This window comes from Apteryx mantelli, chromosome 2, assembly GCF_036417845.1.
Source record: "Apteryx mantelli isolate bAptMan1 chromosome 2, bAptMan1.hap1, whole genome shotgun sequence".
Taxonomy (NCBI): Eukaryota; Metazoa; Chordata; class Aves; order Apterygiformes; family Apterygidae; genus Apteryx; species Apteryx mantelli.
Window position 1 is genome coordinate 72402060 of NC_089979.1, and position 27997 is coordinate 72430056.

General features: G+C 41.6%; 1 protein-coding gene across 7 annotated transcripts in view; it reads left to right on the forward strand.

Annotated features, from left to right (window-relative positions):
• The window catches only part of ATXN1 (ataxin 1), a 221836-nt gene that overhangs the window by 100181 nt on the left and 93658 nt on the right, over window positions 1-27997 (forward strand). Inside the window, exon 1 of one of the 7 annotated variants that reach the window (XM_067290878.1) lies at window positions 7310-7786. The exons of the other annotated variants lie outside the window; for them this stretch is intronic. The gene's annotated coding sequence lies outside the window, so the exon portion shown is untranslated. Of the gene's footprint in view, window positions 1-7309; window positions 7787-27997 lie in introns of those variants that run through there. 7 annotated transcript variants of the gene reach the window in all.

Here is a 27997-nt window from a genome sequence, read left to right on the forward strand (position 1 = left end):
AAATGGCCCAGACCCTACAAAATTCCTGATGTGAAAAAGCGGAAGAGATTTTCTGTATAGGGAATGAGGAGGGAAATCTCCTGTGTAGACTACATTTTTGACAAAGCAGATTTTATTTCTTATGGCTTGATTCAGTATTAGATTACTGCAGTCTCATCCCATCTTAATTTCATCAATCAGTGGAGTTATTTCAACATAAAACTGGCACAGGGGATGGCAGACTTAGCTTCTCTGTAATTATTTCCTAGTCTACATGGGTAAAAAGTACCTTCTGGAGGCCAACAGCAATTTTCTATTAAATATGTTGTAAATGTGATCTGACTAAGGCATTGAACACTTTGAAGTTTAAGTAGCTGGAAAAAAAACTTAGAAAATAATTTTTTGTTATTGCAAATACACCCAGACAAGGATTTATTACAGGAAAAAGGAACTAATGCCCTTACGCTTTAATGAGTTCCACAGAGGCAGACCTCGTATCTCTCTTTATTCCAGAGGATGTGAGTTTGTCTGAATAAAGTCTTAGGAAGAGGGATACAAGACTTGGCCGTACCAGAAAAACAATTATTATTAAGAACCTTTCCCTAACCTGAAGTGAAGAAAGCCCTCCTCTCTGAGATGAGTGTGTTGTGGTCTCTTCTCTGATGTTATGCTTTTGCTTCTCATGTCAAAGGCGTCTGCTCTGTGGGTGTGTACCTGGGGAGAGGATTGAGTGATGCACAGTAAATATCCATTGTGTGACAAATGAGTTCTGCCTTAGGACAAGAAGGTTGTCCGTCCTTCGGGTTAGGGAGTTAGACCCTTCAAAATCAAGCCTTTAAAAAAACAGTGTTTAAAATGGCTAAATGAGTTCTTGCCCTAAGAGGCATTTCAGGACATTCAGCCACATTGTATGTATTTGTAAGATTTATCATTTAATTTATGCTTCAGAAACTTCATTTAATTTCCATGCTGGTGCTAGAATCTTGTCTTCATTTCACAACTGTATCTGTTAAGGTTAGAGCTATCAAACCTGCATAGTCCTGGCCTGATTTCTAGAGCAGGCAACATCTCACTTTAATGGGCCTCTAGGTGCACGCAGGACTACTGTGAATGAAGCCAGCTATATAGGTCCCTAAGTATGGATTGGTACCTAATTTAATGTATCCAGGGGTGAAAATGACTCCTGTCAGCTTAGTATTATCTGTCCCTGGGACTCCTATTCCATATACTGCTCTTTGTATTTGAGACAGGAACTATCATTTACAGTATGCCTGTACAGAAGCCAAGTAGATACGTGCCTCTAGGTATTACTTTACATTATATCTTGTCCCATGTGTGAGTTACCACCCTTTTTGAATCTTATGATTGGTGTTTTCGCTGCAACATTTTAGTAGGGCTCCAATAGTCCTGAGGGCTGAAAGAGCTCTGAACAAGCAGAGGTGTGTTAGAGCAACCCCATCTCTAACAGTTTCCAGCAAGGAGGAACTAGGGAGTTGCCCCCTCCTGAAGCCTTGAGCTGGAAGAAGGACAGCTGCAAAAGCAGCCAGAGGAAAGGCTCAGGGCCCAGACTGTAACTAACCTCCTCTATCCTAGGCTGATTTGCTGTTCACTCCTGCTCTCCCCTCTTTCCTGACAGCCTCTTTTGCTCAACTTCACTCTTAACCTGCTCATCTTTATTCTCTTTTCCTCAGCCCTTCACTCACTTCCCTTCCATTTAGGTGATCTCTTCCTCACTGAATACATAGTCGCACGTTTCCCTTCCAAAAGAGCTGAAATGCCCAACGGCTGTCCATTTGCCTGTCTTCCACGAAGACGCAGTAGTTTGCTGTCTGTGTACTCCAGGGTTGTTTCAAGGCAAAGGAAACTAAAATAGCTAAAACACTACCACTGTTGAAGGTGAACATGTGACTATGTTTCAAACTGAACTGCCACCAAAAGCTTACAGAAATAACATGTGGTCTGCTGCCATCTGCTTACACCTCTTTCTTCCACCCTCCGTTGGTCTTGTCACTTCAGGCTGCTGCAAGCTCTTCAAAGCAAGGTCTGTCTTCTGTGCCTTTGCAAAGGGCATCACACGGCAGCACTTTCTCCACCCCATCGTTGCTAAGCTCTCGTTTCACATTGTAATACAAATAATAGTGATAGCACTGGTAGTTGTATAATGTAATCTTAATGGGGATGTGGGTTGGACCGAACAGGAGTTTCATTTTGTGGTGTATGCCACGTTGTAACTCATCTCTAGCATGAATTTGCTGATAATACTCAGAGATCTCATTTATTGATTGGTGATGTAATTGTCCTATAGTAGGACAGATGATGTAATTTTACGAAATTACTGAAGACGGTAACCTTGAGACAAATCAGATGGTTGAGCAGCATAGATGGGTCACTGATAACAAAATGCCCTTGTTTTAAAACTAAATTGTCATCTGTTAATTATTGGGGAGGAATAACTGTAACAAAATGCCAGCATGTCACAAAAGATGCATCATTTATTGATTTTTACCAGTAGTCACATATTCTTGTTTTGACAGATGACTTTTGATGGTTTAGCTGCCTTCTTGTTTTGGCCGTTGTCACAATTGAAGCTGGGGCAGCATAAAAGCTGTTGTGAGCCCAAGGAAAGCATTTGTTTCTGATAACAAGTCACACATTTTTAAAAAAAAGTAAAGTAGGAGTGGATGTGATATGAGAAATTCTGGTAGATGGGATAAAAAAATATGGGACAGTTCTGCCAATGGGAAAGCCACCTCCTCCCTCTTTCCCTACCCCCGAACTAGAGATGGCTTGAGTATACGTTTGAATAAGAGATAGCATCACTTTTAATTTGAATACTCAATAAAAGAAAAACGTGATAAGCATTATCCAGCTTTTGCTTTTAGATAACAGTAGGCAGAACTCAAGAAAGGTCATGGAGAAAAAAGAAATGTACCCACTTGCAATGGTTGCTAATAACATGGTCAAAAAAAGACGCGTTTTTATCTCAGTGGAAACAGGCTGAGACACCCCAGTACAAGCATAAGAAACATTCAGTTACGATAAGCATGGATCCTGAAAAGAAGAAAGAGACGGTGGTTTGAAAAGACAAGTGGTTGAAGAGCTACTTTGGTTCTACTGTTGTTTTTTTTTTTAACTGCTAACACCTTTCTGGCCTAACATTAGCTGTTTTGTATCAGGATTTGGGTGTTTTTTTTGTTCCTCTCTCCTTAGCATACTGAAGCATTTGCCAGGTAAATATTATACTGAAGAACTTGTCAAAGACTTCTCTTCAAACACATCCTCACTGAAAATAGTGGAAGAAATTGATCATATGCATGAACTTATGACCTGATAAGAAAGAGTACAAAAGATCTATCTAATTGATTACTTCAATGTGGTGATCTTAGAAAATCATAGAGACATAGTCAGCTCAGTAGGATTCTGTATTTACCACTTTTCATGGAAGAAAAAGTTTCTCCAGTAGCACATGAATCATATGGGCAAGAATTTCTCTCTTTTTGCATTCTGTGAGTATGTATTTTGTATTGTTGAAATATATTTCCCTATTTCATGGACTCATCAGGACTTCTGTTTTTCCAAAATGTTTGCTTATGGACATTGTTTTATGTCTGGGGGACTCCTAACATATAAGATTTTACGTTCTATGAAAAGGAGTTAAGATGATGCTATTATAGTTGGTCCATTTCTTTATGTGCAAAGAGTCTTGTGCTTGGAAATCTTTCTTTCTGTGTATCTTAGTGAAAATTTCAGCTTCATTTGGATGAAATGAGAACTTTCATGGATGTGGTCCCTTCAACAATATTTCTTGTTTTTTAAGTGTGTGATAAATCTGGATAATTTAAATTGTGAGAAAATCATGGAAATGGAGAAATTACTTTAATTACTTCATTTGGAAGCAGAGGGTCTGTTTGCATAAGGAACCATTCTTCACTGTAATTTGAGCCCAAAGCCTGAGTGCTCCGCTCTCCTTTATGTTTTTATTCCCACAGCCTTGTATGAGTTAGGAAACTGCTCTTACCCCTATTTTACAAATGAGGTACAGAAAGGCTAAGGGACGAGCTCAACAGTGCATAAGGACTTGGTGATACTGAGGTTTGACTTCAGTTTCCCACATCCTAGAGAACTATTTTATCCTCTAGATCACCTTTCTGTTTGAATCTTTCCCCAATATTTTTGCTTTATACTCATGTCATTCACTTGCTCTCTCTACTCCCTTTTTCCAGCATGATCACAGCTCTCAGTTACCTCAGCTAACTTGCATCCTTGACTAATAGAATTTATGCACTCAGAAACAGTGACAAGTCACTGAACAGTTTCTGCCTCTAAATTACTGCTTCAGAGAGAGAAATTTGCCCCAGGGCTATGGAACAGACTTCAGTCTGTGTATCAACTTATTAAGTCCAGTCCTCTATCTTGCAGTGTATACCAACTGCATTTCTCTTCTGCACTTGGTAGAATTGCTTTGTTATTTTAAAATAGAATTGATTAACAGTGCTTGTCCTCAAAGCTTCCACTTAGGTAAATTCCTTTTTATTAAGATTCTCCTTGTTCCTCTGTCAACTACTGCCTTACTTTCCATGCTTAAATAGCAATTGTAGGGAGATTCAGACCCTCAGGTGACATTTTACATTAACTATTTTGATCTCCTTCCCCCTCTTTTCTTAATTTTGTTGGAATGTTGTTCAGAAAACCAAAACCTGAAACAAAAGTATGCACAACAAACATAAAGCATTTTCCCCAAATTTCTCGCCTCTCTCTACAGCTCTCCAAAGCTCTTTTACAGTTTGGTGGTGGAGGCTAAGCCCTGATTTGTTTTCTCTGACCAGGGAGCTGTGAATGCCTCTTCATACCTGTGTTCCATGCATGAAAGGTGACACTGTTCTTCTCAAAACCTGCTCTGAATCAGCTGAGAGAGGGGAACAGCCCAGACCTGTCCTGTACCACAACGAGCAGGGTCTCAAATGCAAGAATGTTTTTTCCAGGTGCTAACCCTCACTCCAGGAAGCCTTCCTTTCCTTGAGGGTCCTTTTTTCTCCAGTTCTTCGCCTGTCTTGGGACTGCTGGGTAGCCTATCCCTTGAGATTTCCCTTTCCAACCTTAAAATGTTTTAGGGTATCTGCTGTGGAAATCCAGCAAACATTTGAACCATAAACAATTGTTTTCCAGAAGATACAGTGAGGCACATTCTCATCTGATATAAATTGGTGTAGCTTCATCAACCTAGAAAAACTTAATGTTCATTTGTACCAGAGCACTGTCTGGTGAATTATGCTGATGGCAGTCCTTCTTGTACCACAGTGTAGTCCACTTCAACTTTTCTTTTTTGCTGCATCTAAAAAGTTGTGTCTCTGAGATCAAAACAAGTGTCCCCTGCATCCTAACTTTCTTTGTCGCAAAGCTGTAAAGAGGCCTGGACCCAGTACAGGTAATCCTGGGTTATTTTCTTGCTCTGAATTTCTTCAGTAGCGAGTGAATTTTTTTCCACATTTGTTTATTGCTCTCTTAGCCAAAATGGAACATTACTGTGACTTTCTGTGTAGACTAGAGATTGATGAATTGTGAAGAATTGTATATTTGATTTTCCTGGAAGACTCAAAGGAAAATCAGGATGATATTAAGGACATGAAGGGTGATTTATTTTTACTTACCTGTCTCAATTATTGACATTTCTAAAGTGCCTGTCACTGATGGATATAGATGTTATTAAGTAGGGTATCCAAAATCCACGTGAATTGGGAATAATTCTAGCACACCCCATGAAGTAGAAATCAGACTGTATACATATGTGTCTTGTCTTGTGATCTGAACAGTTATTCTTTTTCAGAAGATAAGCATATCTCTCGGCTTGGTTTTAAGGGAATATTTAGTCAGCTCTTCCTGGCAACAGTTCTACTTGGAAGTGAGAGGATTTGGGTGAATTCTTTGCTCAGCCTGGCACTGGCACCAGGTCTCAGTCATGCTCCCTTGCTATTCTTTTTCTCATTGAGATGCATTCACCAGGTGAAGGAATGGAGCTCTCTTGCCATAGATCTCTCACAATGAGACTGCTTGATAGAACGCTCTTGGTTTGGCTTTATTTAATTTGATCTCCAGTTGGAAGAAGGTTTCCTTTTTCCCTGCTTCTTCTTTGTTCTTGCCTGGTTCTTTTAGGGTTACCATAAAAGCCTGACCTGCACTGCATGCGTTTTGGCTCTTCCTGCTGTGTTTTTTCCTGTCCACCAAGTTCAGCTTGGTCCATAGTCTCCAGACAAGAAAAGGAAAGTCAGAAGAGGGCTATTGTGTGTGAATGGAAACAGCATATTGGGATATATCTAAATAACCCTGCCAGGTTATTCTTCTGTTGACTTTGATGCTGAGCAGATGCAGGGAGGAAGCCGACCAGGATGATGTGACCCATATAGTGAAGTAGTCAGTAATTTAGAGCTGTCTCTGGATTGGATAACAAAAAGCTTTTTCTATACTATAGCTTTCGTCATGGTTACACCAGTATGGCAGTAATGCTTGATATTCTCCCAATGTAGATATAGTTCACTATGGCAGTAAAAGTCAAGTATTTCTATACTTACCAGTAGAGATAGGCAGTTTTTGTGATGTTTGAAAACACCTGAGCAAGACAGAAGTTTGTGTCATGCACTTAGATACCTAACTTACTTAGAGACTTTCAGAAAATCTCAGTAGTGCTTTAATTCCCTTTGAAGACCTGTTCCCAACTACCTGGTTTCCAGTGAAGGGCCTAAGAGATCAGCCATTTTGGGACATCCACCACTGCATGAGGAGACTGTCTACCTGATGGCCTTTATGGCTGTTCTTTTTTAAATCACTCCCTCTAATACATGCTTTGTATTCCATTGTGTTAAGGAGAATAAGTAGTAGGCACTAAGGCCTGTGAGTGAAATTTGTACTGATAGAAAGGGCCTATCCCACAAAGTGAAAGGTCCCATGTAAGTGGGACTCATTTTGCGTTTTTCCCCCTTCTTCTATTGTACATCTTCCTCCTAATCTGAGAGGTTTAGCTGATACATCAGTCTTGAAAGGATGCTCTGCACAATGCAAATTTGGAACAATCCATGTGAAAACCTGCCTGCCTACTTCTCCTTTGATACAATTAGAAAGTTAGGGTTTTTGCCTCTATTTTAGAAGTGATACTCAAGAAGAAAGCTGCTTTACAACTCTTATCTCTGTCATGCCATAAAAGTAGGTGGTAGTCACCTTTGGAAAAAAAAGAAGTTTCATAACCCACTGCTCTTTTCTTCTTTGGCTCAGCAGCAGTGGTGGTCTCCTCTACAGAAGGTTCAGGAGGACAGCTCACACCCCTGAAAATGAAAAACATTTGAGTCATTTACATAGTAGATCAGAATACAGCCTACCCAGCTACTGGAGCAAAGACCACAAACTTTCACATTTGAATCATCTGCTGAACAGCTACATATTTTTGTGAAGAAATGTTTGTTTTTAAAGTAATTTTATTTGCTTTCTTGCAGCTGAATCATTTCACTCTTAGATGGTGAAGGTTATATTTCAACAGGATTTTCTTGCTCACTGCCTGTCTTTGATTTTTGAACTACAGTGATCAAAGTTTGGTCTTGCTTCCAATCGTAAGACCAATTGTTTGATTCTAGTGTGAATATGTCAATATTTGTGAATATGTCAGTATTTGTGTCTATAGAAACCAATCAACACTTCCTCCTAATTTTTGTAAATAGGCTGTGACTGTGACACTTGGACCTCCTGTCTCTCACTTATCTGAATCAAACAATCTCTGCAAACAATGATGTCTTGTCTTCTGCATTCCCCATTTATCACCTTGGTAATTGGCACCATCTTTATTATAGTTTATGTTTCTCCTTGTTGAGGTATGTCCAGACATTACTGGAGCCTATAATCTTTCATTTTTATTCTGCATCGTGGATTTGTTTAAAGGACTTTTTCAGTAATAACCATAAAAAATAGCAAGTAATGTAAGGAAAGCTGATTGGACTGCCTACAATCAAGGTTGCGCAATGTCTGTTATTTTTACTGGAAAACCTTTCAAAGTGAGATTTTTTCAAAGTCAGTGGCTGGGTTTTTTTTTGTTTTGTTTTGTTTTTACATTTCAGCAATAATGATTCAGGTTGTCTTGAGAACAAGGTACAGAAAAATACATTTTTGCACCTTTTTCGAATATAGTCCAGCTGTTTCACTGAGTAGCTGTGTAGCACATTCACATTTGGGGGTGGATACTTGAAATTTGGCTGTGGAGTTGCCCTGGTGTTAGGTAACTGCCTTCTCATTTGCATTAAAATTTGTCTGTAATTGGCCAATTTATAAACTCCTGAAGCATCTCATTTGTACCTCCACAGTAGGAGCTCGTTAGGTAGCTGAATTCTCAAAGTAATCTGTCTGCACTGAGCATACTGTATATTAAAGCTGAAGGACTTGCTTTGCTATTGCTACATCTGTCTCCTGAGGATTGCTGTGATTCGAGGCATAGAAAGTGAGAGGAAGGAGATTGTCCCTGCTGTGTTTTCAGCAAAACTGTTGTTTGCCTGGACAGTGTGGAGTAGAAGAAGACAGAGAACAAGAACTGTGGGAGATGTGGTCAGGAGAAGAAGTGGAGAACACAGGACTGTCTGAACAGGGGAAGGATGGTGGCTATGGCTGCAGCAGTCAAGTATGGAATAGCATTTTGGAGCTAGTGTGACCATGTCTGGGAGGGATTGTGTGATAGAGTTGGGATTGGGATGAGAATCCAGGAGGATAAAGAATCTGGGGTGGGAAGGAGCAGGGCTGATACTGCAGAAGAGAAGGATGTTGCCTGACAGATCTAGGGAGATTTAAGACAGTTCCACCCCCAGTTGTTTGTTATAGTCCACATGCTTGGTAGAACTGTGTACCCCTACTGAGACAGCAGAGTGAATTATGCTGGTGTTGCCTCTCTCCATCAAGGCAAAAATGTTGGTGCAAAACCACACAACTTAGCCTGAAGTGCTGCTAAGTCTGTTTAAGCTGTCTAACTTTGCACTGAAGCGGATGAGGAGCAGGCATGTAGTTTGTTCCAGCAGCTCTGTGCTGGAGAAATAACCTCCAACAAGTGGCTTGCTGGATATCTTGCCTGGGCACTTCTGTATCCACCTGTTGGTACCCCTTAGCCTTGCTGTCTCTGCTCTGTCAGCACATAGCTGTGAAAGCAGATTGTGCGTCTTAACCGTACTGGGTTGGTTCACATGAAGCCTGATCATCTGTTCCTGCATTCAGTTATTCCCTTGCCTCAAGTAGAAGACGTCTGGGTTGCATTTAGGGGTTACAGTCCTCACGAAGGTTTTGACCTACAGCTACGCGCAGGCATCCTGTCTTGGGTCTGTTTGGGTCACCACAAGTTTCTGCCCACTCAGTACCACCTCCCCTTGGGGGAGATTCTCTTCAGCTTCCTCCCCAGCCCACTGGAGGCAAAACTGGCTTAGCATGAAGGACCTTGAAGAGTAGTTCTTAGCCCCTCCAGTTCATTTTTGCCATAACAAATTACAAAATGCTTATATACCAGACTGCTAGCACTTCTGCAGGGAGACAGGCAGCACAGGAAGAGGGGCAGCTGGTGCTGAGTATGTATGTGGGAGGAAAACCTCTTCAAATGGTGTTAATGGGTTTGGAAGGGACCTTGGTCCACAACCTCCCTCTCTCCAAGCCTCAGTTCTGTGTCTGTGCAGCGAGAGTACAATCTCCTCACAGGGTTGTTGTGAACATGCACTAATTTTAGTATATCAGGCAGTTAGATAATACAGTGACAGCCAGAAAATAAGTTGTAAAGAAATTGCTCTTTCTGTCTTCAAAGCATGGTTTGAATTAGAGATATAAATAAGTCTTAGGACCATTTTTAATAGCGACAATGAAGCAAAATACTTGAGTAAAGCTTATTCAGTAACGCCAGCTCTACTCTATAATGAATGACACCATTTCCTGTGGAAAAAATACTGTGTGATCATAAAATTAAAAAAGAAGGTGAAATGTTGCACAGTTGGCCTTATTTCTGGTATTTTCTTGTCTTTTAGTTGTTAACTGTGCAAATATAACATTTTTGACATGTCTGTATGTGTGTGTGTGTGATGAAATATCTGTGGCTAAGTTTGCAGTTATTCAGTGCTTTCTGTCCAAAGATGTCAGAGCACTTTAAAGAGTGTTTAAAGGCCATTAAAGCATCTTGCACTTTTGTCAGCACACTTTGGTCAGCCGGCTCTGTCTCCAGAAGTGCTTGCCTCTGGTTGTTAAAAATGGCTGCAACTTTAGGTGAAAGAAGTAAGAGAGGAAATGTTTTTTCTAACTTATTTTCTTGTAAATTTGACAGAAAATCGTGTCTGGTCATTTTTTGCAAGTCTTTTTGATAAGTCATCTCCTGTTGTATTTGTAAGTCTTTGCATAGGCACAGGTGAGAGAGAGATACAGGAAAATATGACTCTAAAACCACAGATGATGTCAGTGAGGAAATAGAGCCAGGTGAACTGTCATAACTGTGTTTAAATCATTTTGAAAATGTCAATATTTCAATTTATCTGGGTGTCTTGCACTTAGTGTGCTCAAGGAGTTGGGGAATTTGGAGGAAACAGATATACCGATAGGTAGAATCAAAATTATCAAAACCACCTGTTAGCAGTTTCCAGAGGTGCTGAGTATGCATTGCTCCAGTGCATGATTTCTTTTGGAGTTAGTGGGTATTCACCAACTCTGAAAATCAAACATGGAATTTAAGGCAGAGAAATAAGTTGGCAGGTTAGTAAACGTTGGTCTTAGCGAGCTTGCCACAGAGTAAACTGTGCGAACTCTCAGTGTGACGGCTACACACAGTAACTCCCTTGTGTGCGCTCTTATGCCATGGTGCCTTGTGGTAAACAAGAGGTAGTTTAGCACCCTGTCTAGAAGGAGTTGCTTTTTTACATTTACTTTGGGCTAAGATCCGGTATGTGGGCAGCTTGCAGAGCCAGTTGGCACACGACCAGTTTACGCCCTTCCGTACGCCATGGTATCTTGTTTGTCGGCCCATTTCTTTGCTCTTACTCTGTCTTCGCAAAATCAGCTTCTGTCTGTATTATAGACAGAATAAGCACAGTGCTTGGAATTTGCTTTCTTTTTTTTTTCTTTTTGAGGCAATGAAGACATTGAACCTTGTCCAGGTGTTCTGGTGTTTGGAAAGGGTGGGGGGTGTCGTTGCTGGCACCGGGGCATTTAGCAGCATGACTTTGCCACTATTCTGTTTGTTTTATTCAGTCTAGGGCATATCACAGTGCCTAGCACAACAGCACCTACATTTAATCGTGGCTCTTGAACATACTGTAATATAAGTAAGGGTATTCAATCCTGCTGAGTAATTAGATTTGTTCACACTAGCTGAGCTTGCACAGCTTCCTGCGTGTGGTTCAGTGAGGAAAGAGATTTTTTTTTTCCAGGTTGAGAGTAGGCTTTACACTTTTTTTTCTTTACAGATGTTCTCAAAGTCACAGCTCTCCTGGTTTCAGGGATCGAAACTGGCTGCTTGCTCCTTGGACAAAGAAATAATTTTGAAATAGCTTTGAAGTTTAGAAATGCCTCTTCCCATACCAGCACTCCCAGATGAGTTAAGAGGGGGAAGTTCACACCTCTCCTGATGCCGTTGTGTCAGTGTGCCAGGCTGCAGACTCAGCGAGAGCGCAGCGGGCAGGTTTACGGTAGCAAGAGCCATTGTCGCTCCCACAAGTGCTAGAAACTTAATTGCTTTCAAAGGCAAGCGCGGAATCTGGAGGACCCAGTACAACCTGCTGAGAGATCATAAATCAGGAGATACTATCGGTTTTCTGTGCTTGGGCTTGCGTGGATTCAGTTTGCTTTGTGAATGAATGCCTTTGGAATACACTGGTACGTGGGGCTTTCTTTGTTGATTCTTAGACATTGCAGTAATCAGTGCTGGCTCTGTTCATAGGCATCTGTGTTCTGCTCTGCAGTTACTATTTCTGTTTTCTAAAAAGCATGCAGACAAAAAGAAGTAGTTGTTCTGCCTTGGAATCATCTAAGCATTTCTGCATTTAAATTTATTGTCAGCTTTGAACCAGATGGTTCCTGGCCGTTGCCCATTCCAATAGGCATGGAAAGAGAGCTGGCTAGTAGTAGTTTGACTGTTGCCGTTTATCTTAGCTTAGGGAAAGTGCTTGAAATGCTAGTATTCACTTGTTCCTTTTTTTTATGCTAGTCTTTCAGCCACTTTTGTTAGTAGCCAAACTGAACCATGATGGAAAGCGAGGAAAAACTGCCTTTTGTAGATAAGGAATAACATTTTCAAATGTGCTTATACAGAGTAGGTCCCTAAGTCTTGTTTTTCGATGTAGCTCTTGTGAAAATCTGTGGAGTCAGTCCCCTAAATTAGTCTTGAGGGTTGCTGACTTTTTTATCCACAGCCCAGTTCTAAATGTAGTTTTCCCCATCTCCTTAGATGCTTACTTTACAGGCTGTTCATTGGTATGAATACTCTTTTGATGTATTTGCATGGAAAGTAAAGCAGGAAAAGGTTTTAATGTAAGCCAGCCAAATAATCTTGGGTCTTTTGATCAGTTTCCACTAGTATTAAACCTGTAATCTGTCCTGTTAGATTTTGTTTGAAAGGAAGTTCAGTGTTTAAAGAAGATAAACATACCAGTTGACATTCAATACGTCTTCTCGAGTCACCACTAGAAACCTTGTTGAACCTTGTTGGCAGAGGTGCCTTCTGCAAAGGGTTCCTAAAAACATCTTCCAGGCTATTGGATTAGTTATTGAAATGCTCTGGCACTGCAGGAGGTCTGACGCCAGCAATGGATGCTTGGTCCACGGCCAGCTGGAGCTGTAGAAGAGCTGAGTTTTAAGACCTTTAGAATGCATTTGTGGCCAGCAGAAACCGAGTGCTGGGATAGTGTGTCGTCCCAACTGCAGCTCATTCCTAGAAACTGATGAATATGCATTTTAATTTGGGGAGCTCATGTGGCTGAAGTTACTGGCATACTAGGGTTTAGAAGCAAGAGGTCTGCAGCTTTTAAGATTGCCTGTCAATACAGACAAAGAAAGATCTAAATTTCCTTGAGGTGCTGACAGTTGTCATAGCTTTGTGTAGACACACCTTTGCTAGTACTGACAAAAGACACCTAGCAGTTTCACACCACTGTGCTCTCTTTGGCCGCTACATAGCCTAAAACTATAATATACCTTCACAACTTCAGCACGGAAAATAGAAACGATGGGTCAGCACCAAGAGCAGCATCTTTAACAAATGGTGAATTTTAAGTGCTTTGAGTAAAGAAAGTATTTAGAATAGAAATTCAATCTCTTATTTGAAAATGGAACATTTAATTTCTTTTCTTAGAATACTGCTGCTCTCAGTTCTGTTGCTCAGTTTCATCTCCAGTGGCACTGCTGAAGTTGCACTGGGTGTGAGAGGAGAATTTGGCCCGTAGTGAAGGACAGTAGCAAATGTAGAAAAACTACCTCTGCAACAGTGACTTCCTCCAAGTATCACAGATGACTGAAAAGCCTTTTTTTAAAACAGTTTTGGCCCTATATGCAAATAAAATTTCTGTGATTTCAGCTAGAAATCATACCTATTAAGTATCTCTGTGATAAAGCACTATCATATTAATACCAAATGCTCCCAAAAGAAACTCATTATAAATCCAGGTTGAGACTCACCCTCATCCACATCACAGAAGCACCATATATTTCAAGTACGATTGTCGGTAATAGACTGTGTGTCTATGAAAGAAGTGAGAAGTGTTTTACATTAAAATAACGAGCATATTGACAGATTTCAAGGTAGTTAGTCTCCTCAAACTACAGACTCATATCATGCTTGTTGCTAGCCAGTTCTGTGAGCCCCTCACTGCAACTATAGACTTAGGAATAAACAAGCAAACTCCGGTTGTTAAGTTTGTACTTGCTGCGTGGGTATATTAACTTTATTAATTTGTCAGAAACTAAAATGTCACAGTTTAGCACTCCAGCGGCAGAAAGTATCCGAGTTCCCAATTGCTGTTAGCGTTGAAGACAGTGAACTGGATTTAATTTCAGTACTTTCATCATTTGCCATCAAAGCATTGCAAACTACCAGACAAGTGGGAGATTGCACTGGCTTTGGGTAGCTTTCAGAAAAGTAGAGCAAATTCTTTGAATTACCATGATCAAACATCTTGATTGCCACAAGGTAACTTTAGTTCCCTTTTTGACACAGTATCTGAAGCTTGTCTTGAATTCTTCTGAGAAAGTGGTGTCCACCCTTCCTGAATTAAAAATTATAGTACTTCTACTTCAGGAGGGCTGCACCCACCAGCAGAATAGCTATGCTGCTGTAAGTCTTTGCCATGTAGATGCATATTCAAAGCCTGTGTTTATGCTATTGGACATTGCCCCTCCACACGCCCTGTGTAACGGCGACAAGGCAGCCCCACCACAGACACACCGCATAACCAAGCCCTTTGGCAGCTGGAATATTTTCTTCTCATCTGTTTCCTCCATTATGTTTCTGTTGTAATGTGCAACATGTGATGATTTTGGTGATTTTATTAGCCTAGGACCTATGTTTGCACAGTGTAGGGTGTAAACAGTTTTGTCAGTCTCTGCATTGGTTTGTGGCTCCCCTGGCATAGGTGGCGTATTTCCTGTATCCTTGTAAAGCACTAAGCTCACACTTGTTGCTCAATAAATAACTGGAATGGAAAGGTAAAATCGCATGGCCGCTGTTAGTCTCAGTCTTCCAAAAAGCCAGTAGATGGGGTGTGTGTAATTCCTGTGCAAAACCACTATGCTGCTTCTAAATCCAAAGATCCAGCTTTCATTTTTACATGATTATCTACAGAGAGTCTCTTTCACTGTTAGGTAGAGACGGGCCTCAACATCAATCACAATTTTAAGCTCTGCTGAGCAGAAGCACCCAAAATTCTTAATTGATCCTTATGCCTATAGTGCTCCAAGTACTCTGCATAGTCTAATGTGCACCTCACCACAGAGTTAGGCCTTTGAAATCTGGATATGAATTTTGTATCATAAGCCTGTTTTTAAAGTTAAATGAGTCGTGAATTAGGAAAGTTCTGGATAACCGAAAATGGGCTAGGATACCACAGACTTCGGTTTAATTTGAGGCTACATTATTAGGTATAGATGCCGTGGGCCCAACTGTGAAATACGCGTGCTCTTTTTGTATCTCCAAGCCCAGTATATAAGAGTAGATGTCTAATAGCTCCATAGTGTCCAAAAGGTGCTTCATTTTATTGATTATGCATGTGAAACTTGAATTTGCTAGCAGTGTAAGTGAAATGTTTTAGCTGTTGTTAACAGTTTTGTAATGATAATGCAGACAATAGAAGAAATGTGCTTGTCACATAGTGGAGGGGATTCCATGCTTGAGGCCAGTTAGGCTAGACTTGAAATACGAAGAAATCTTAATAAGGAGACTAATGGGTTTAGGACAGTTTCGTGAGTTGTGTTCCTCTGTGGAGTTTAAAGCAGAACCAGAGCATGAACCAACATGGAAATAAGCTGGTCTAAGGTCATTTTTGCCATTCAGAATTAAACTGTCTAGAGACTGAGTCCTGGTAGGTCTTAGCTGCTTATACTTGATTTGTGATGGAGAAATGTTGAAAAGGTTTGTTAATAATTAACCAAGGAAAAGCTGCTAAAACGGAATCTATGTCTGACATGCCTACACATGAGGAGGGACTATCTTGCCAAGAAATAAATTAAAATTGGACTACTATATCAGTTTTCAGTTATCTTCTCAGAAGTAGCACAAATGCTGATGGCCAAAGATCTACAGCTGAAGTTTCCCAAGAGATCTTGGGAAGAAATGATGCATGTGCATGCGCACACACACACACATGCGTGCGCGCGTGTGCATGTGCCTCCAGGCTATTAGTGCAATTGCAGGAATGTAAAATTGTTTAAATAGCAGAGAAAAGTTTAGTACAATATGACAGAGTCCTGAAGGCACCAGTTTTGCTTGTGCCTATGACGGTAGAGATAAATAACGCAAATCTGTTACCTAGTGCTGTCTTTCAAATGAGAACCACAACAGAAGTGTTTTAATCTGGTGTGGTGAAGTGGTGCCCAAAATACAGCAAGGATTTAACAGTCGCACAAATGATTCATTTTCTTAGCAGTCTAATTTTACATTATAACGTAATCTCGGTTTCTCCTCTGTCTTTAATGTGCAATTCTGCTGAGTGTGCAGTTCACATTGGCTCCCTCAGGCAGATTGCAGGTCAGCTTTTGAATGCAGGAGAATTCATGAAATTTAAGTATTTTTTGTACAGTTAACTGCAGTTGTGCAAATACAAAGACTTTGCTTTATCGGCAAATGTGGTCTAGGTTTACATTTATGTCCACATTAAATTCTTATGTTTATTGCAGTCAGGGGAAAAAAATCAGGAGCTCAGTGCAATATTTAACAATCTGCTTTGATAGCTGGCCAATCCACTTACCCTTGCATGAAGCACATGCTACAGTGGGTCTTTCTTCCATTAACTCTTTGATGTTGGGAAATAGGAATGATTCAGATGATGTGGAAAGAAAAAGAAAAAAGCAAGATTAGCAAAAACTTTGTGCTCACCTTGTGCCAAGCCAGTAAAGGATTTGTGTACTGTGAGGATGATTAGATCATAGTGTTTGCTGAACTGTCATGACAGACAAATGATATTTGAGGACTCGATCCAGTATCTGCTAAATTCAGTAGAGGGAGCGAAGGGCAACATTTCCATTAGGAAACTAGAATTGGGTTGGGCACTTTCTGGTTAGTCAAAATTGTTCCCAGCTGTTGTTTGCTGTAGCTCAGCTGTTTTCCATGTGACACGGCTGTGTTTCCTCACTTCTTGCCTGGGCTGGTGCTCCGAATTTGGAGTAGGAGGCACTTTGCCAGCGTTGCTTCTGTCTGGTTAAGGCTTTTCTTTGGACTGGGAAGGGTTGGAGGGGAGTCATATCTGTGCACAGAAAAATGGTGATGGTCTTTAAGCTATCCAGCTTAAAAAATAACAAAAATAACCATTGCCAACACAGGCAATGCTGTGATTTGTGGCACCTCAGCTGGATGGCACAGCAGAGCACCCATCATGCCGCAAGTGAAGAGAGGGGTGGGATGTCACTGAGTTAATGTCATCACTTAATGCTACAAAGGGATGTCGTTCACAAGCAGTGGCAGGAGCTTTTTTTCCCCAGGGTTAAACACTGTACTGTCCTCCTTTAAACCAGGGAAATGAGAGTCTGGGAGAAGGATATGAAAAATAGATTAACTTAGATTGAAACCTGGCATCTAGAACACCTCGAACTTTGACAGACCTCAAGATAGTGCTTCGAAGTTGTTCAGCCCCGCAAGGTACAGTACAGTTTTTCTGTTTGGTGAAAGTATTACTCAGGGACTCGAATCCGTCTTGGGGTTTCCTTGTGCTGGACACCGTCCACACTTATTAGAAGGTAGTTCCTGTCTGAGATAACTAGCGGCCAAACTGAGCTGTCTCTCAGAGGCTGAACTTGCTGAACTGCTTACATGCCTATTTTCCATCTCCCCAAATATTTAACAGTAAATGTTTACTCTGAATTGTTTTTAACACATTGACCAACGAAGTGTAAATATACCCAAGTTTTATTCAGCCTACCTGTCTTTCCTCTCCTGACGTGATCTTCCATATTTTAAAATCATTAAAGCCAAATCAAAGTGAATATTCTCTTTCAGGTTTCATGCTTGATATTGTGAAAGGAGTATGGCCTCCCAATACCTTAAAGTTACAATGTGTGCAGGGCTTCTTGAACAGTGCTGGACTCCCTCGGCTCCCTGCAGTTCCAGAGGTATCCATCTCCTTCCTGGACTGGGCCTGGGAGCGCTAAGGAGAAATTCAGCACGTCGGCTCACCTGGGAATTTACCATTCTGGCATTGATTAACGTAATTCTCAGAATTTAGTGCTAAGAGGCACGGGACATCTTTCTGGGGCACTGAGTGCCTGTGATTCTCAGTGAAGCGTGTAGACCCCCTTTTTCTTTGACTGTATCCTAAAGACATAGCAAGTCAACCTAGTCCAATTTCTTTAGCCACATGTGTCTGAAGCACCTTCTGAAGTACAATTAATACCTGCCTGCATGTAGGTAGGATTTTAGGTTTTAAGTATGGTTACTAACTGGTTTCAGTGTTGTTTGTTGCTTGAATGTTTTTTAATCTAAGGTAAAAGAACATCATTATTTTTAGCTTATAACAAAGAAAAATACATTTTCTCTTAAATGTCTTGATATAAAGTAATTTGAACTAAATTTCTGCACAAATCATTTCCAAGAGAGTGGCTGTCAAGTATGATGAAAAAAACCTGCACTTTTGTAGGGACCCAATGAGACTTTGCAAATTTAGATTTATTCTCAATGTTAAATTTGGTTGAAGATGTCAATTTTTAAACAGCACTTTGAGAAGTAGTTAGCTTAAAAGTGTAGCAATTCAAAGCACAGAGGGAATGATTTTGAAGTGTAAAGTCTTGAAACACAGTGCAGAGGTTGACAGTTTCACTACAATTAGAAGCAAGGCAGGCACAACTCCCACTTCTGAAAACTTTCCTAACTGCTTCCTCTCATGGCCTAGAAAACCTCAAAAAAAACCCCAAACTTTGAGTGGCTTTGCTTGTTAATTTAACATAGTTGCACTCAATAGTGTTAGGAGACTGCAGAAAGGGTTGCCAAATCTGTCTGTAAAGAATAATCTTTATAGAAAGGTTCATAGAAGTATTTTTTCAAATGCTTTTAGTTTCCTGAGAATGCTGCTTTTTTTTGAGGAATGCAATTTTTTTTTTTTTAAACAAGGCTTGTTTTGTTAGGAAACCACTCCCTTCTGCTTCTGCGTTTAGACTTACTGCTAATTGCCTTTTGGTCGATGACATTTTCCATGAATTGCCACATTCTCCCACATTGTTACAACTTCACGCTGATTATGTTATACAGCACTTCTGCCTGCTCCTCTTGGGAGGAGTGGCTAAATGAAGGATATGATGTAGCTGGGAGACTGCGACTATTTTCTTTCTGATAAAAGCCCGTAGGTTTGCTGGAACTGGGTTTTCCAGGGTGTTAACTGTTAGACACAGGGAAGGCTGTTCATCGCGGCCTAAAAGAGATGTCTCAGGTCGATGGGATCAAGAATGCGCCACGTCACTGTATTGGTTTAAGTACTGCTTTGCTCTGTGCTGCTTTTTAGGATTTTACGTGAGAAATCATGACAAGGCAGCGTAGAGCCAGCATATCAGGCTGATAAAGACAGTGGGTAGCAGGCCCAGGGACATTAACCTCTCTTGAAAGGCAGTAATCTTTTCAGAAAGCAGAGCCTTCCTGCCATTGTAAAATGCACTTTAGAAATACAAATAAGCTTAAGCAGACCAAACCACTGACAGCAATTTTGGCAGGGGTAGAGCATTATTCATAGGCATTCTGAGAAAACCTGTTGGTTCATCTAGCTGTGAGCATTCTTATCATGGTTTAGTGCAGTTTTTCATCCTAGTTGCAAACTGTAGCTTGAAAGCCCAAACCCTGGTGCCAGCAAGGGGATGGAAAGGGGGCAACTTAGCAGAGAGAGAGCCCCTTGTGATCCCCAGGCTGGCCCGAGCTGCCAGCTCATCGTCCTCCTGGCCCTGGGGTACAGCTCGGGTCCCCATTGCCCAGCTCCGTCCCCTGCGGCAGCACTGCTCGGGGCAGCTGCATGCCAGATCCTGACGGTACAAAGACTGGGTGCTGCCCGCGTGGGAATGAGACACAGCGGAGTCGTTCAGCACAGCTAATCCACTTAAACGGTGGTGCCCATCTGCTCACCCACAGTGGTGGCAGCTCTCTCAGGTGGGACAGCAGAAGAGGCTTTGGCTTGAGCTAGCTCTTCAGTGCAATCAAACCCTGTAGCTAGGGCTGAGGATCTGGTTACACTGAGTTGGCTCTGTCCCAACTAAACGTGGTTAAAAGTGAGAGGTTAGGTGAGATAAACCCCTCTAAGCCTTGTCTTAGCTCAGGAGCTGGTCAGCACATTCAAATGCTTTTCCAGTCTAGCTGCTCTGATCCAAGGTAGGGCTTATTGAGTTTGTGAACTGCTATGAGCTTTGCTAGTAAAAGCCCGTTTTTTACTGGGATAATTGCATCCACACTGCTGGCAGGTAAGGTTGCTGCTTTAATTGTGTCACTGTGCATAAGGGCACAGAGCTTTTACAGGTAGAAAAACGGCATTTTGACTTAGTAAGCACAGTTGGGTCCCACCTATGCTGTGGCTTTTTGTGATGGTGTAAGATAAATAGCTGGTGTTGCAACAGGATCTCTGACTACGTTATTCTGCTGTCCAGTGTATGACATGAGGGCTTTTCCCCAAAAAGGTGGTCAAAAAAATTTAGATGCATCTGATATACCAGCAGTGATGGCTTATGGCAGCCCCGGCGTGCTGCGTTGTGCCCTGCCAGCCTAGGGTGCGCTGAGCACCAGCAGCAGCGATTGCCAGCAGCAAGAGTGAGCGGTAGGCACCGCTCCTGTCCTGCTGCCGTCACTGCAAAGTTGAAGGATACTGTCCCCCCTTTCAAAGGGCTGGGGCTGGTGGAGCGGGGACGCTTGCTAGCACATGGACCTGGTGGAGGCGGTGGCACGCTGTGTGCCGCAGCCCTGGTGGTAACGCCGCTGGCCCTGCTGGGATGACTAGAGAAGGGAGCCTCCTCTTACCTGAGCCCTTGCCCTCACTGCCAGCCCTCCCTTGCAGCCGGCTGCCAAAGAAAGCAAAACGTGAACAGCTGATCAGCCTGCTGCAGCCTCAGCTGTAGTAAATCTAGACAGGCACTCCCAGAGGTTTTTGCTGTGTTATTCACATTGCTAAGGTTGACCAAAAGTTGGGTGAAATCTAGGATAAAACCTTTGCTTGTTCAGTCCTACCCTTTTTTGCAGCTGAGGGGAAGGGAGATGGCAGGTGAGAAGAGGTGTATAGCACACATGCACTGGTGAATGCTAAAGAAAGCTGTGCTGTGCTGAGTCCCGCACCCTCCTCGCGGCACTGCTAGGAAGCATCCTAGTAAAACTCAGATGTCATTTGTGAAAAGGGCTCCTAAATTCCCTTAGACCAAATTCTTCTCTGTAGCTAATCTCTGCCAGCCACAGGGCAAGGTGGAGCCAGGAGTGCTACATTCCTGTTTTTTCTGCTCCCACAGCAAGCTGGTGCAGCTGGGGACTACTCTCGCATTACCCACGCGCAGCCCATACCCCTGTGTACAGACAACCACTCCCTCGTTTGCTTGAGCAGCAAAAATGAAGGCAAGAATCTATAAATTATAAATTTTAGGAAAGGCTAAAACTGGTCTGTTGGAATAAGCAGAGGACCAGGAAACAGGAGCACCTGTGTTGCATAGCTTTAGGCAGGTCAATTAATCCTTCAGTGAAATTCCCCTTTGCATAATAGGTATGAATAATAATACTCAACTTACCTTGCAGGGGTGTTACAGACTGACTGTGCAGTTAATTTTTTTTCAGTGTTTGTAATACGTAAAACTCTAAATGAGTGCTAAGTATTATTGCAATTTAATTTTTATTGAGGGTTAAACATTGGTGACGTACTCAGCTGAGTGTTCGCTAGCAGTGAACTAGGAAAGTGACCAGCCGCAAGCGTGTTTGGCAGCAAGTGATGGACAAAAGTGGAAAGCAGGGCTAACTTATTCCAGTCCTATGTATTTTTTTTTCTCTGTTACCACTGTTCATTTCCCATGAAGCACATGGAGCTGATCAAAATGTCAAATCGGGACTGTATATTTTAATATGCTTTAGCTTTACTATAGAAAAGGCAAATAAAGGTTAATGAAATGAAAATTTGTCTTGTAGGAGGGGCGGTGCTGCTTTAAGAGGTGAGAGAGCACAAGTGCCTCTGAGTACACCCTGGCTGGTCTGAAAATGATAGCTTGCTGGAAGAGATCATACCTGAGTAGTTAGGGGGCTGGTTTTCTACCGGGGAGGGGTAGCGTGCCAATGTTCATACGCATTTCACGCCACCACTAACGAGGGTTTTGCATTGCCAAGTGGACTAAAAGCCGGGGGGGGGGGGGTGCTTGAGCAAGCTGGGCGCCCTGTGGCCATGGTACACGTATGCTGGGGGTTACTCCTGAGTTTGAGAAGCAAAGCAGCGCCAGACCCCAAAGCGTCCCTGTCTTAGAGCTGCTGAGGGTGAGAGAGAGAGAGAGCGAGAGCGTGTGTTTCCTCCAGTTTGGTCTAACTTAGTGTGCAATGGGGGCTTCCCAGTGATGGGATTACTGCCAAGCGCGACCACACCAGCAGGTTTCGGGCTCCACCTCGCCGTCCTTGTGCCTCTCGTGCCTGTCGTTACCACCTTCTTGTTCCTGTTCGGTTTTGCACGGTGTGAAATGCAAAGGCTTGTCCTAATTACCGCTGGTAGGTGGTAGCACAACTGAGTAACAGTCCTTCAGTAATCAGGGCAAACTTGTGCCCTCAGATAGGTACCCCCCAGGCCCACTGAAGTCCAGGTATTCCTGCCATGGGAAGGAAGAATTTGGCCCATGCTTTCTCTGTACATGTTCATTCACTGCTATTGCTCTGTGACAGTTTCCTCGGGGACATATCCAAAGGTCAGTGAAGTCCTTTCCAGCGTCTTTTTAAAGCTTTGGACCAAAGTCTGCATTCTGCTCTGTTTTCTTTGCATCTGAAAGCATTGCTTGGCCCTGGATTTTCTTGAGACTTTCTTTCCTTCCCAAATCTAAGAGCTGTCACGGTCGCTTATCTGAACATAATGACAGCCTGGACTCCACACCTCACTTCGCATTCAGGGAAATAAAAGTGCTCTTTCTGAAAATACAAATCTGCACAAGAAAACAAACCAGAGGTACAGCATATATTGTGTAATGATAACTTTAGTGCATTTTTTTTTTGTTACAGTATAAAATCTAGAGGTCAAATTTCAGATAATGTGAAATTCATGGCGCAATGCCAGTTTATTTGAAAGAACCTTGCATTTGTCCCTAAATTTTACAAGTCATTAACTACACTTTCCTTTATTGCATGACGGTCACCTTTAAGATGATATTCCTTTTTTGGCATTATTAATTATCATTATTGTTGTTGCTGTTATTATTCCAGGAGATCTGTATGGGAGGAATGCTGAAATCTGGATTAAAAATAGCATTTTCATGTCCTCCCACTCACTGTACTTCGTGCACAGAATGCCTTTTATAAATGCAGACTTGCTGCTTGGCTAGATAAAAGAAGCTGTCACTTCATTTCCATAACGAAGTCATTCCCAGGAGAATTTCATTGTTTTAGCAATAAAATTTTTCTAAAAGGCCTCTTATTTTGCCTGAGCAAGGTAAGAGAAATGAACTTCTGAGTGGTTATTCTGCAAAACAATTAAGAAAAAACAAGACTGTCTTGATTTGATGTAAGGAGATTTGTATGTGTATGAATTCTCTTCTGTTTAAAATGGGAAGAAATCCCTAACTGAAAAGGTTAAAAAAAAAAAAAAAAAACCCACCCCCAAAGCCTTACGCAAAACCACACATTTTTTTTTCCTTGCTCACTGAGACATTGCACATGTTTTTATCAGCACTCTCCTGAATAAATTTGGTCATATACTTGATTAAGTTCAGCCGTATTTCAAAAGGCGCTTACAGGACTTTTCTGATTCAGGTGCTTTCCTGATTTAAAGCCAGTCATGGACAATCTTTACAAGTTACTACAGTGCATTAATTTTGTTATCAGGTATGTTCTTACTCTGGTGGAGGAATGATCACTATGTGCTGTACTTAGCCTGAGAGCCCCTTGAAGCAGAGCCTGTGCTTTCGCTTTGTGTACATATGCCATGCGGCGTAGGGGCAGGCCCCATCCCTGCATGCATGCAGTATGCTCCCACAACCTCTCCTGCCACTTCTTAGGTGTTTCTCACTCCTTTTCTCGGCTGCTCTGTGTCCCAGACCAGTTGAAAGTTCCTTTTCTTTGAACGTTGAACATGATAAAGCGTGTCAGAATTAGAGCATCAAAGAAGCGCTGATACTGAAAGCGTATGCAGCGAGCAAAAGGTCCTATGGTTTGGGCTTTTTTTTTCGATATCTCTCATTTGTCACACATTTTGAGCCATGTTTGGCTCAAGCATGAATTGATGCAGTTATCACTTAGTCATCCTAGACAGCGTACTACTATAGGTAGGTTTATGTGATCAAGAATGAAAGGGAGGAGGATAAAACAAACTTTTTCTTCATAATCAGGAAAGTCTTTATAGATTCAGCATCACAAGTGTTAGGACACTTGCAAATTACATCGTACTAAAGAAATACAGCAAGTTCAGAAATGATTATTTATGGGAGGTTTGTGAATTCAGGATGTGATATTATGAGTCACCCAGCAGCAAACATGTTTGCACTCCGGCTGGTATGAGTCACGCTGGCATTTGTCTCAAGTGTGGCGATTGTTTCAGTCCTTTGCTTGGCCAGGACGCACAATGAATGAAACGCTGAGAGAGCCCCCGTTGCAGATTTACTATGTGCAGCTACACGGGTAAATCGCAGGCTCAGCTGTAGAGTATTTCCTGTAACACACACACACATATGCACACACGTGCACACATGCACACACCCCACCCAGGAGTAACACTGCAGTTTTAAATACTAGATTCATAGAAAGGAAATGCATAATTACAGAGCTGGCTTTTGCACCACATAAAGCAGCCCACATCAAAAGGTGTTTGCCATTAATGTTTCAACAGGTAACCTCTGGATTTATTGCCAAGCGGTGTTCCTGTGAGTTAGTGTTCAGTGCTGAAATCATTGAAATCTCTGTTGTAAGCTAGTATAGTCATCTTAATCCAGAAAAAAAAGTTTGTCAATAGTGCCTTTGTTTAACAATACTGTGTTTCGTGTTGCATCAGGATGGCAAAAGATGTGGCTATGCTGGAAATGGGGAGAAGGTTACGGGTGGGTTCTCAGCCAGTTTCCTAAGGAAGCAAGGCTCACGTGACGGCATTGTTTCTACATGTGTGTATGTGTCTGTGTGTCCTGAGCCTAATAACGTGTGTTATTCTGGCCATTCCCAACCAAATCTGCTACAGGGGTAGAGGCTTTAGGATAATTAGTCCCTAAAAGTTTCGTGTAAGTGGGCAGCTGAATAGCTGTGGGAACCTGATCCCGGGGAGGCAAGAGCCACTGCCCCAGCTCAAATCTTACTGACCCCGAAGAGTCACTACGGTGGACATCCACAGGGATTAGTGCAACCACGGGGAAAGCTTCAGTCAAAGGTTGAGCCTTTTTGTTAGTATTTGTTAGTGCTACTGCTCACAGAACTAGCTTTTTAAGGTGGTTTATCTTTGGCTTGTTAAAAGGATTGTAAATAAGCAGAAGATCAGCCGTTGGTTTGGGTGCAGTTAAGTTTTGGGGATCACAGCTTTTAGATTCCCTTTTAAACACTGCCTGTTTACAGAAAAGCTGTGGCCATCATCTAAGAGAAGACGTGCATATGGGTAGCGAAGGCCTGGCTCTTGAACTTGTTCTCATCTGTAACAAGTTACAAGTATGCTGTAGTTCTTCAATATGCAGGAGGCTTGTTGTCTCAACTCATGGCTAAGTGGCATTTTTTGCATAATAGTTTCCACAAAAGAAGAAGAAAAATATTTATGTCGTGTAACAGAAGCATCCAGAATTTTATTTATTTTTTTTTTTATTGCTTATATCAGTTCAATGTTACTGGCTCTGAGCCTGAATTATTTTGGACCATTTGCATTCTTTTCTCAATTTGTTCTGCTCAGAAGACCTGTAGGAATGATTGTGTTGCAAACGTGCAGGCAGTAGAGTTGTTTTTACTTAAAACTTATGTGTGAGAATGAAGAAGTTGGCACCCTAAGTGAAATGTAAATCAGTGTTGAAACTCCTCCTTCCCCCCCCCCCCCGTTATTCTTGTTTCGATAGCCATGAGAAAATGGCTAATAGGAGATGCTTATGTTAATGAATGATGGATTTTTATTAAGAATATATCACTGACATCTGATAGGATATATTTATTTGGTATTTTTCTTCTTCAGCTTCTGTATTATTTCTTCTTAGGCAAAGCAACCCTGACATGCTTGTTAGTTTTCTTTTCACCTAATGGCATTGTGTGTTGCACCTACTGTCCATCTCTCTGCTTGCTTTTTTTTAATGTCTTGCACAGCACAGCGGAGGCACTTCTGGAGGGGAGTATTTGGAAAAAAGTTACTTCCATGGTTTTCGGACAACAGGTTTTGAATGACAAACATCCAATGAGTAGGTCTGAGAAGCCATATTCCTGGCCTGTGTGCGTAGTTCGATACTAAAAACAGTCATGATTTACATGAGCTTTAAATCAGGAAAAGTACTTGCTATGGATGAAATAATGTCTTCTCAATGACTGAGGCTTTTTTAGGCTGAATCTTGGGACACTGACTTCTTGGTGACAAACAGTTGTGCTAGTTATTCAGAATCACTTGTCATCTTCAGTATTGGCTAGTGCCCTGGAGGATGCAAGCTTCCAAATAACGCGTTCTCATACCCCTTCAGCCTCACCTGCTAGTCCTATCTGTCCGCTGTTTGCTGACAGAAGTTCACATCCTGCAGCACAGTGTTTTTGAGGTGAGTATGCACCTGCACTGGCAACAGCATTCACACAGAGGAAGGATGTGCAGGGCTGGAGGGGCCAGTGGATGTGTTCATACAGCTGAGCAAGGTAACGTTTGTCTGTTCTTCCCCCTACTACAAATTACAGGGCAGGATGGGTTGCTTTGTTTTCTGAGCCCCATCATGTGCATGCTGTTTTTCTGATTTAGAACCTGCAGGGTATGCAGACAACTTGATTTACTCTTCTCTTACACACAGGTATTATTATTCTCCCTGCAAAAAAGTAGGTATAACATGTTGTGAGGTTGGGCATTTCACAGCAGACCACTTGCAAAGCCATGGGAAGTGCTTGTTTACATGACAAAGCTGTGGAGATGTTGTCAGCTTCAGATGAGGAATGGATGTGAGACAGAAATCAGTAAGGCCTGCCTGTTTTATGCAAACTAGACCTTACTCTTTTTTTTATGTTAAGGTGATATTACTTTACTGTAGCCTTAAAGTGTATAAGTGTAATTGAAGTCTTTTTTACACTAGCAGAACAATTAATGTAAAGATGACTCAGCCCCATCCGGAGCAGGATGTCAGGAGATTCTTAGATGGGCAAAGTTCAGCATGGCTTGTGTAGAGAAGCTTTTATGACCTTGAAATATAAAAGATAGTTGTTGGATTTTTTTTTCTTTTCTGTTAGAATCGTTTTTGTGTGTGTAAAATCAACTAGACCTGCTGAAAATCATTTAGAAGCTGTTTCCTGACGTGGTAGATGATATGCACATTAGGTAATTGAAATTGCATATGCTCCAGGAAGATATAACCTTGCCTGTCCCATTGCAGTGGGGCAGGATTGAACCTGTCTAAACTATTTCATGCGGAGGGAGAATAAAGGAGGAAATGAATTACTTTTTTACTTGAGTTGAAGGATTAGTTGTGGGATAATAGTGAACAGCCAAACAACTCAGGAACAATGCTGCTGTCTCTTAAACATTTTTATTAGCTTATGCTGATTTGTAAATTAGGAAAACCAAATTATATGATGCAAGAGGGCAAGGAAAGACAATGAAAAAACTACAGGAAAGGACTGGAAAAAGGATCATCTCTTACTGCCTGCTCTTCAAAGCGAGATGAAGAGCATGACCTTTTCTTGGAATAAATACAGGGTATTGCACAGAGCTGATTTCTGATTTTTGGTTTTGCCAATTTGCAGTTGCTTGCTTGTACTGTGAGTCTTACTTGTTGATTGCCCTGGGGTCTAACTTACAGTTTCTAAATACTTGTAAGAAGTACTTCCATGTTCTTTGATTTGAAGTCCATTCATCACTCGATTGCAGTTCTAATCTCTCAGCTCAATGTACTTATCACTCAAAGGCAGGGCTGTGCTGTGATATTTGAATAACCATGATGCTGTTGGACCATAAAAACAGCTTCATTATTTAACACTTACCATTTATAGTGAATGTGTGATCACTAA